This window comes from Melozone crissalis, unplaced genomic scaffold (assembly GCF_028551555.1).
Source record: "Melozone crissalis strain CALT ecotype California unplaced genomic scaffold, PUWL_Pcris_2 ptg000002l_1, whole genome shotgun sequence".
NCBI classification, from domain to species: domain Eukaryota; kingdom Metazoa; phylum Chordata; class Aves; order Passeriformes; family Passerellidae; genus Melozone; species Melozone crissalis.
The window spans coordinates 15,889,561-15,897,273 of NW_026535780.1; positions in this window are offsets into that span (position 1 = coordinate 15,889,561).

Below are 7,713 nucleotides of genomic sequence, written 5' to 3' on the forward strand. Positions count from 1 at the left end.
ACCACTCTGATGTGTCTCACTCACTGTAAGGGACAGTCACCACTCTGATGTGCCCATTCACTGGGACAGTCACCAGTCTGATGTACCCCATTCACTGTAAGGGACAGTCACCAGTCTGATGTGCCTCATTCACTGGGACAGTCACCACTCTGATGTGCTCCATTCACTGGGACAGTCACCACTCTGATGTGCCCATTCACTGTAAGGGACAGTCACCAGTCTGATGTGCCTCATTCACTGGGACAGTCACCACTCTGATGTGCTCCATTCACTGGGACAGTCACCACTCTGATGTGCCCCATTGACTGTAAGGGACAGTCACCACTCTGATGTGCCCATTCACTGTAACCCTTTGTGCCCAACCCATCAGCCAGTTGCTTACATGTCATGTGACTCAGTTTTCCAGCTGTGTGCTGGACACTTTGTCCAGAAGGCTTCTGTGAGAGACAGGATCCAAAAGCTTTGCTGAAGTCCCAAAAGATCACATATGCTGGCTTTCCTAGATCACCTAGGTGGGTTTACCTGTTGTAGAAGGAAATCAGGTTCATCAAGCAGGACATCCCCTCATGAAGCCATGCTGCCTCTGAACAACTGTGACTGGTGGTGTATTTCTGTATTTATGTATGGTTGGAATACTTTGGTTTTGTTTATCAGAATGCACTGAATAAAGACCTCATTAATCTTTTCCCTGTGACTATCAGTCCTAGTAAACTTTGGAGTATATGAACAGTTCATTATTTTGAGTTAATCGTAAACCTTCATCTTTCTTTGTTCTGACTTTGTTACTCCTCACAATTTTCATTTGCCCTGAAAATAATCTTGAAATTTTTTATTATCCACAGATGCTGCCAGTCTACTATGTGTCTCTTCACATTAAAAGATACATAAAACAGTAGTTTCAGTATAAATCTGTAGGGCACTTTTAGTATTTATCAGGTTGAAAACTAGCCATCCTCAGTACTTGCTTCTTGTGAATCACTTTTAACTTAGTCCATGCCCAGCCAGATTCCATGGTAGTTTTGTGTGAAAAATTTGTTCAGAACCTCCTGAAGTGTCCAGTTAAATGGTATCCTTTTAAAAGCTACCTTTTTTGCAGTCTAATGGTTTGATACTGAATGATTACTGATTTGAGATTCATGGATTTTAAAAGGTTATACTGATTTTCATAGAGTTATAGGATGGTTTGTGTTGGAAGGGACCCTGAGGGTCATCTTGTTCCTACACCTGTGCCACAGACAGGGTTGCTCAGAGCCCCCTCCAGCCTCACCTTGAGCACTGCCATGGATGGGACATCTGCAGCTTCTCTGGGCAACCTGTTCCAGTGTCTCACCACCCTCACAGGTGTTTTGTTGTTCTATCACTCTCTTTAATTCTGTTTTTTTAATAATTTCAAACCATTTGTCTACTCCTTGAGGTAAAAATCACTCGTAACAGATCCAATCATACCTGTTTAACATTCTGTGACTTCCCTGAAAATAGGTACAACATAGTTGTCTTGTTTCTCTTTTCAAAGGCCATAAATATTAACAGATGAATGGGCATCCAGTCCTACAGTTGAAAATAAAGTGGTAAAAAATGTTGATTTTGATTAGTGTACCTAGAGTTGAAAGTGGTCTGTATGTATGACAATACTCAGGTGTGAGTAGATGTCAAAACACCTTACAAATAAGATCTCTCTTTTCTCCCATGTGGCAAATGCAAGAGTAGATCTCTTACTCTGTGGCAAAGGCTGCAGCAGAATTGTTTGTTCCCTGTTTGGATTCACCACTATGGCAGACTTGCTGGTCAGAAATAATAGTTTTTTCTGCAGCTGTGAGTTGTAACTATTTCATATGCAAAACTTTTGAAAAAGAGATGACTGCAAGTAGAGATTTTACTTTGTTGTTGGTTTAAAATGCAAATGCATTTATCTATTTGCAAGCTGTAGTGGCAGCTTTCTGTTCAGTGCATGCATAAGCATGCAAGTAGCCTAGAAGAAGTATTTGAAGTGGATTCTGAAATTGCACCATCATCTTAGTTATGTAAAATTCTCAGTTCTTCATAGTTTTGTTCTATTTTTGGAACAATTATGAAAAATGGAGATTAGACTTCACTGTACAGCTCATATGGCATCTAGGTCTTCTTACTAAATGTGTTTAAAGTTTGGTGACTTTTTTATTACACACAAACAGTACAGAAGTAACCTAAAATGTGAGTAAGAGTGCAGCTATTGCAAGCAGATGTCTGGGTGATAAAATATTCAGCTTTCTCTGTGCAGCTGCTAGCAGTAGCCAAGGTCTGTGCTACAGTTTTTCATCTGGGAGAGAGGAGAAACACTTCAAACCACTACCAGAATAGATGGGCAGTAGCTAAATTGCAAAGTGCAGAAATAGACAGAATTGTAAATTATCGCGGTAAATACTGTCAAAGCAGGACTGTGCAAGGTGCTGGACCAAAACCATACACTTTGACTTACACAGATGAAAGTAAGGGTAGTGAATATAATTCAAATGCTATCGGATCCATGAATAAGTATAGGATCTGGCCAAGAAGATGACAGTTTGAAGAAAAGTGGTGATTCCTCAGCTGTGAAACACTTGAATGAATTACTGGGTGTCAGCATGTTCTGAAATTTAATATTTTATTAATGCTAACTGAACTTTAACTGCTGCTTAATGAAATGGCACCAGATGAGGTATTTACAAATACCAGTAAAGCAATACAAACGCAGATGTTTCAGTGTTTGGTTTATGTATCATGGACTGTTATGTCATTATATATCATTGAAATTATCTTCATGCTTCTGGCACTGCCCTGCTTTCCTCATGAGGCTGGTGGCTCTCAGAATTGCTGCCTGCAACAGTGCTGGGCTTGCTGTCCCTCCTGAGCACACACAGAGCTCTGACTGGCTCTGGAAGTGCCCCCTCTTCCCTTGAAGCATCATTTTCATGCGACTGCTAATAAGTTTAGCTGCTTACTAATGGTTGGACTCAATGATCATAAAGGTCTTTTCCATCTTAAATTATTCTATGATTCTGTGTCTATTTTTTATATTTTTGATAAGGCAGAAGCAGGATAAACATACTGACACTTTCAAAAGCAGATACCAGAACGTATGATCGTTACATTTTTGGAATACAAAAATATTTGAGGGGTTTGGATTTCCTGGGGCTTTGTTTTGCTCAGATAGAACCTGGGAGAGTAGAGCTACAATGCAGAATAATTTAAAGCATATTTGTGGAAAATAGTCCAAGTTAACACACACTCTAAAATGCCACCATTAATCCAACACCTTTGTAGACAAAGTAACAGCTATTGAGCGTGGGGTGCAGTGTCACAGCACAGAAGATGCCTGCTAGGCACTATGCAAAGTCCAAGGTTTTTCTTACATAAAAAGACAGAAGTTCAGAGCAGATTTATGCCTTTCTCAGGAAAGATGCAAGGAGCTGACCTTGCCTCTTGTCTTCCATAGAGGCAGCAAGGCCAAATCCATGACTCTGCTTGTTGTCCCAGAGAAGAACCCTGCTCTGACTGTAGTATTTCTTACTGATGGAGAAGCTGGAACTTTGGCACAAATGCTACTCAAATTAATCACTAAAGAATGGATTTAGAGGGAGGAGGACAAGGATTCTGGTCTCATAGGAATCAAGATTTCATTGGTGTGCAGGATGGCTGCATAAACTTAAAGCACTACAGCTGAAGGTAGCTGACTATTGCTGTGGAAAACAGTAAGTTCCAGATACAGGTTTGAAGACCTGAAGTTGAAAAAAACTTTAAAAAATGTACAGTGGCACCCAAAGGCACTATGAGTTGGCTGGGGTTGACAGAGGATGGATTAGTTTAATTGCTTCATGCTAGCAGAGGAAGGGGGGGATTATAAAGGAATTTACAAATACATCAGTGCAGAAATAATATTTGGGGAAGGAAGTGAGTAGTTTTCTCATTCCCCTTATGTAATAATAATGAAGTCTGATGTGGTAGAGCATCAAGGCTTTAAAAGAGAAGGGCCTTTTCCTGACTTGGAAGGTTATTCCATAGGTAAAAAGAACAAGCTGACTGATACATATTGCAGGATATTCATTAAAGTGACAGAAAATATGTATCAATGCCAGTTTTTATTTAACACAATGTAATGGATAAGTGGAATGTAAGAGCCGAATAAATACAATATAGTAAAACTTTTGTTAAGTCTAATGTCTCTGTAAATGTTAAGGATTTTTTTTTGCTCATGTTGCATAAGGGCATTCTGGCATCTGTTACAACACTACAGAGCAAATAACACTGTGAAGAATCATTTGCAACAGTGTTTGTATTGATTGAATTTAGTCAGAAGCAGAGTCTGTGTTTTCCAGCACTTCTGACCAGACTAGGCCCAGTAAGGACCATCAGTGTGTTTGAGGCAAACAAACAGAGGCAAGTTTCCATGTGTCTCCTTAACTCTGGGAGCATCACAGCTCATTGAGTGCCTCCATGGTGAGCTTGTTTGGAGTTCTGCTTCTGCACGTGTTCCCAGCAGCTGATGGTATCTGATAATCACTGCTGAAGTTGTAGAAACTCAGATTTTTTTGCCTAAATCCTATAAAAGACCTGATGTGCTTAGGCCCCTTGGTCTCTCACTTTCAGCTGACTGCCCCTGCTCCAAAGCTACAGAGCAATGTTCCAGAATGGGGTTGAAATGGAGTGGGTTAATGGAATGAATTACATACATGTCTGTGCTAAAATTTTCTCCTGTGCCTTTGTGTGCTTATCATGAAATCTTGCTTGAAAAATAAATTCAGATTCGCCTTATAAGAAAGAAAGAAAGATTTGTGATTTTAAAGTTGTCTGAGTAGCAATGGATAGAAATGCAGTTGTTCTATAACCATATAGTGGGTTTAGTGGTATTTACAGTCCTGGAGAAGGGGGAGGAAGTTCATGAAGACAGTCTGTTACTGAAATACATTGTTGGAGTGGGAAAACTTTCAAAAATTAATGGAAAAATATAAAGAAATACAACAGCAACAATCAAAACTTGAGTGGGTACTCCCTGGCCATAACATATAGGCAATGAAAGAGGACTTGGGAAAGCACGTTTTAAACCTGCATTAAAGAGATAAATGTGGATACAGTGAGAGGGAAAAAGCCACTGAAGTTTTGGGATGCATGTCCAAATATTGCATAGTAGGGAGTGTGAGAGCTCTTGCTCTGAAACTAATAGTTCTGATACTGTAATTCTGCATGAAATACTGAATTAGTTTTGGGGTCAGCATGATACTAACACAGTAGAAGAGAAGAATACTGATGTGGTCCCATATGAATAATGATTAGAATAACTTGTGAAAGCAAAGGCAAGGCTCAAATACAGAAATTCTTGGGTAGATGCAAAGGGGAGGTAATTAGAATGATTTAGAGTGGCTCTACTATAGAACAGTGAAAGAAGGTAAACAATAACTTATTTCACCAAACAGCAGTGAAAAGGGAAACCTCTTAGCATCAAGATATGAAGTACTAATTTCCCTTGCAGTTTAGAAGATACCTCTTGGGTTACATGAAAATTTTAAAGCAAAACAGCACAACAAGGCTAAACAAAATGTTGGGAAAATGAAAGAAAAAGAATCCTGTGTCGGATTGGCAGAGCAAGAGGTGGACTGAGCTGACCTGACTGGTTTTTCCACCTTTAGACTGTACAGTTGTAAAGCATGTTTATCAGATGACTGTCAGATAATGAGCTCCTGAGAGCACCTGGACTGGATGGCACCTGCAAGTATTAAAGAGGCTTTCCTGTCTTCTTTGTGATGATTTGCTGCTGAAATTCCTCCTCAGGTTAACATGCCCTCATGGAATTTCTATTAGAGGAATGAAATTGGAGCAGACAAAAAAATGAACCTTGTTTCTCACTCCTTGCTTCCCCACCTCACATCCCAAGCCTCCCACTCCTAGTTTTGATGCATTTCCTAGTGAAGTAGCTGATATCTGATTACTGCCTGTTGACTCAGTAGAACTTATAAAGCCTTTCACTAATGGGACACATGTTGCTGTTTATCCACCCTTCCCCATCTAATAACAAAACCAGCTGCAGTGCTTGCATGCCTTGCAGCATGAGCTGCTGTCACAGTCTGCACAGGAGAGCACAGACACAGAGGGCAGACACAGCACAGACACAGACACACATGATCTAAGCATGTAAAATATCTGATCACATATTGCCTCAGATATGAAGCAGCATTACAAAATAGTTATGTAAACCACGTTACTTTTATAGCATTTACACACATTACATATAGTTTTTTTTGATGTGAGAGTTTTCAATTACTTTCTAGAGACAAGAACTTTTTTTTTTTAAAGATTGTGAATAGTCTAAGTAACCACATCTTAAATACCCTCCAGCACTCACAGAAGACAGAAGTAAGGGATGGAAATAGAATATAGGCATTGCTCTTCCTCACAGAAAAGAAAATGGGATTTTACATGTATATTTATGATTGTCACAGTCCCAATTTCTCATCAAAATAATTTGGTAGCTTAGATTTTATTGAAACTATGAGCCCCACCATACCATTTAGAAAGCAATAAGCAGTTTCGTGGTAGTAGTAAGGCCACATACAATTAGATTTTTTTATTTTACTTTATTATGACAGGAAGTTGCAGACACTGCTATAATTGAAATTAGTTTTACAAAGCCAGAGTGGGGTTGGAATTAATTCAAGCAAAAAGTATGTGGCTTTCATATTAGAACTTTTGAACTTGATGTGAACAATTCATCTAGTTTTCCTGTTGAACAGAAAATTAGGCAGAGAAACAGTAAATCCTTCAGATGTGCAAACGTGTCGCAGACTGGAGTAAGGAAAACAGGTGGAAATTTCAGCCTGCTGATACTTTGAAATACAGTTTGCAAGCAAATTATGGAATGCACTACTACCATTTTGCCACACATTAACACAGCACCTACCAAGAAAAGTGGTTCCAGTGACAGAGTCCAGACTTGCAGGATAAGGCCAGCAACACCCACCTCAGGCATGTGTGCTGGCTGTGTTTAGGTCTGAGGCAAAAATATTTATTTCCAAATTCAGTTGCTTTTATGTGCCATGCATATAAAATTTCAGAAGCCCCTTGTATTATGGTTGGTGTGCTTTTTAAAGGCATTTCAGTGACATGTAATAAAGCTAAGTCTCTGGTGATCAGCCATGCATTGGTATGCTAAGCAAGATCTCTGTTTCTATCAGTGGAGATGTACAAAACCAATGGGTATCTGTGCCCCTGAAGTGCAGGTTAGATAAACAGGAGGGATTAATGGCAGAAACAGACAGCAAAGAAATGCTTCCCCCTGGACTGAAGGATTTGGTTTTTGTTTGTCAGCTTTTTATTTAAATATGTGAATAACTGTCTCAGTGCATGCAGGTTTCCATTTCCAGCTCCAAGACAATTTGCGTTTGAAGTTTGGGTTCAGGCTTTTGAGAGGCAGGAATTATCTGCTGTGTGTAAATGTGAATGTGGAGTGCAACTGCCCAGGAGACTGGTGATACATCATCTCCAGGGTTTTTGTCAAGGTCTTATATTTTAGCAGTTTCAGCCTTCCCAGTCTGTTGCAAGCACAATTTACACCCCTTCTGTCTCCAAAGAGGAAAGGAAAGGCGACAGAGATGTCCCCAGAGGAGTGACTAATTTTTACCCTTCAGGAGTGTTCAAGGATAGCCACCCCTAGTAATCATTAAATGGTTGTTTTTAAAACAGGAAGAGGAGGGGGGAGAATCAGTT